Raw genomic sequence first — 4215 nt, 5'->3', positions numbered from 1 at the left:
ATCCCGTGAGCGCACAACTGTTTTGGTTTTATTTTGAGAGCAGAACACAACCTCACACACCATTATTATGTTCCTCAAGTTTCTTAATTATTAATATTACAATTTTAATAATATAGAGTAACATATATGAATACATTATTTTAATTTTGAATATTTAGATATCATGTATTTCTAATTTTTATCAAGGATATAATGCACTTTCGAATGGTGAAAACAAAAAAGCCACCATTTTACATTATTTGTGTTTATATATGTTAACAACTTTAAACCCAAGGCTAAAATCAATATATGCGTTTTATCTTCTTCTTTTTTTTTAAGAATTTTTTTTTCTACTGGGGTGATTTATGTTTCGTAAAGCTAGACGCATTTGTTCTATCAATATTTCACTTTAAAAACAATAATCATATATTTTTATCATATAAAATCAATGCATCAAAAAGAAGAAGAAAAACTCGATTGTTTATATTTGATATTGACAAATGTTGAGATCGTTCATGGTAGAATCACTAGGTTAAGCAAATAACATTCAACTCACTTATTAAAAAAAATATTCTTGAACACCCTTGATGAAATTGCTGACTCCGCCACTGGGTCAAGGGATGTCAATATGGATCGGGTGGGGTAGGAGAAAGTTTGGTGGGTTGGAATTAAACTTTATCCAATAGAAAGACGCCACATAATAATTAATAATAATAATATTAATTAAAAAAATATAAGGCTATTAGTTTAAAGGGTAATAGTGGACCAAAAAAGTTGACTGAGAGGTATTTTTAACCCAATAGATGGATGAAAGATATTTTTTAACCTTTTCGAATAGTGTAGAGATATTTTTGACCCTTTTCCATTAAAATTCTGACCCTGTAACTATGAGGGAAAATAGGATATAGATATGCCAAAACTAGAGACACTAGGAAGATCTCTTCTAGATACTGAGATCAGCAAAGTAGAGCAACATAAAATTGATCTTAATTAAAGCAGCTATAATGGGTTTAGCTATATTTTCTAAGTCTAAACCTATAGTCATTAAAGAAAAAAGAAACTAATATGAAATGCCAAAATCTAAATCTTGGTTTTTGTGTCTCAACTTTAACAATGTTGCTTTTGTAGAACAATGGCAAACAAAACAAAGAGGATCAGACCAAAGATACATAATGACAAAGGGAAAAGCCTCTAAAAGAATATGTATAATGTATTCAAGTTATATATATACATATATATATATATATATATATATTGACGAATCTGGATGGTGGTGTAGTGGTGAAATTAGTCTGTCCTTAATTAGAAGTCTCGAGTTCAAGTCTTGAATATGAAGAAATTTTTGTTAGAAGAGTTACACTTGAATAAACCTTATAGTGCGCGATTCGAATTTAATTAGAACTCTAATATATGCATTGGACACCGAATAGGAAAAAAAAAGGTAATATATACTGATGACGGTATAGAATCTTTCTTTACATTATTAAATAATGAATTTTTTAATCTTTGATAGCAAGTTACTTTATCACTTTTATTAGATTATTGATTAAATAATATTTATCAAAAAGTTTATCTATATAGAGTTATATCTAGTATAAATAACTTAATTGTACATATAAACATTTCTACGAGATCTAAAAACATATCTCTCTGATGCATAATAATAATAATAATACACTCAATATAATTTCATAAGTAAATTTTGAGAATAGATATACATAAACCTCATTCTACCTTTATAGAAATGATGAATTGTTTCTTATTGATCCTCGACTCAAGAGAAGTGGAATCAAAGAAGAATTGAAAATAAAATAACGATTACAAAACAACAAAATGAACAGTTATTGATTGAGAATCACGAAAGTATGCTCACACATGTTTAATTCCAACGAAGGAGGTGACTTTTCACACTTGTCAAAATTTGATACTTATATTAATGAGAAATAACAAATATATACCATCAAATTAATCGAGGTGCATCCAAATTAATTGATCCGTACACTATGTTATTAAAAAAATTGAAGATAATAATGTGTCATTTGAGTTGAAGGGTCTCAATATTAGAGTTGAAAAATGGAGTGGGTAAGTGAGTGATTGGCTCTTTGGCAAAGTGATGAGGTGAGCTGGTTACTAGTCACCCACAAAGTGGCCCCCTTACCCAACTGCCTTTGTCTGATGGCCTAACTTGACCATACACACACAGAGTCTAATATTGCATTTTCATGACTTTGGTAAACAAATTTAATTTCCTTCAAGCATTTTGTCAAAAATATGACCTTATTAATCAAGATACTGACCAGAGTTGTATTGTCAGAAGTTTTGAGTTCGAGTTTCTCTGGGTATGAAGTCACCTTTGTTAGGGAACACATTACTCCTATATGAAACTTTTCTATACAAATTCAAACTTAGTCGAACTTCAATATAGATATCGAATGAGTGTGATTATTTTATATATAAGACAAAAGAGGTTATGACAGTATTCAAAAAGGGACTATACTAAAGAATAGTGAGTTTATAATGGAAGTCAGTGAGTCACTTTGGTAAGGAACAATTATAAACTTACTTTTTCTAGATTATTTTTGACTAATAGTCTAGTTGGTTAAGTTTTTCTTAGACCAAAAGTATTTTTTTTTATTTTAAGAAAGGTAAGATTGGTTGACCAATTTTTAAAGAGAAAATAAGCGCTTCTAGGGAGTAGCAAAAACTGATTTTCAGAAACTAAACTTGAAAGTATTTATAAGAAAATATATTCGAAAAATTTGATTAAACATTAATTATTGCTCAATTTTTATTTTTTTCCAAATTAAGAGGTGAGCAAACAACAATGATAAAAACGATTGAATCATCACAGTTAGGAGTGTTAAATGTTAATTATTTGATTTGGATCAATATTTGATTAAAATCAAAATTAAATTTATATAATCAATTTTATAAAAATCAAATCAATATGATAGATATTTATCGATTTTGGTTTAATTATCCATTTTTTATTTGAAAAATTATAATATAAATCTGTTCAAATAAGAATTTGAGACAAATAAAATGAAATGGACAGTGTAATTATTTTAGTGGGTAAACGACAAATTATATGAGAAAAAAGAGGACCCCTTTAATTTACACCATAAAAGGACAAAATAAGATTTTGGACTGAAACAACTCTGAAGGTTCACTACCACATTCCTTTCACATTAGCACTTTTCCTGCTTTTTTTTTTGTTTTCATATGGAAAATACATTATAAAGTTAAAAAAGAACTTACACATGTGAGATTTAAAATCTTAATAAAAATAAAATACATTATTTAATAATATGCTATAACAAGTAGTATTTTTTTATTTTATAATAATGTTATTTATTCATATATTTAGACTGCAATAGCGAAAAGGTACATATTATACTCTATGAGATAAAGTTTCTAACTTACTGATGAAATGACTTTAAATATGAGATTGTGGAAGACACAAATTAGATTAGAAGATTAGTAGATAATACTGTATTTTGTTATTCGTTCATACTAGATTATTAGTAGTTGTGACATTGTTTCTATAATTTCTTATGCTTCGATTTATGTTATTATTTGTTATTTTTTTGTATTTCAACTATTATACTATTTTATTATGTTTATTGTTCTGTTACTGTGTTGTTGTTTTTGTTACAATTTGTTAGTATTTCTATTACTTCTTCTTATAGACTAATTTAAATTATTTTTTTATTAAACCGAAAGTATCAGAAAAAATATTTCTACCGTAAGGTAGTTGTAAAAACTAATATACTCTATATTTTCAAAAGCCTCACTTTATGAGATATGTTTTGAAAGAAGGGCAACCACATAAATCCCATTAGTTTTGGTCTTAATTATTAAGATTCTTAATAGTTTCAAATATTACTTCATGTACCATATTTTATGCTTAGGATACATGAGTCTGAATCCATGAAATACATGCAGTATCTGTCGAATTTTAAAATTGAGATACAAAATTTATTTATTTAAATTAATTGGTTGGAACTGATTTCTTTAATTAGAGGAGTAATTGAGGATTTTCAAAATACATAGATAATTAATTTCATTTTATTATTCTTTAAAATAGTAAATTCATTAATATTATTAATATAAGATAAAAACATGTATATCTTGGTAATACAATTTGATTAATTTCAAATTATTACTCTTAAAATAATAAATTCATTAATTTGATGTATCTATTACCAATATATGATGTATCCAACAAACTAAACA

This window comes from Solanum tuberosum, unplaced genomic scaffold (genome assembly GCF_000226075.1).
Source record: "Solanum tuberosum cultivar DM 1-3 516 R44 unplaced genomic scaffold, SolTub_3.0 scf00102, whole genome shotgun sequence".
NCBI classification, from domain to species: domain Eukaryota; kingdom Viridiplantae; phylum Streptophyta; class Magnoliopsida; order Solanales; family Solanaceae; genus Solanum; species Solanum tuberosum.
The sequence above is the reverse complement of the archived record's forward strand: the minus strand, read 5'-3'. Positions refer to the sequence as shown.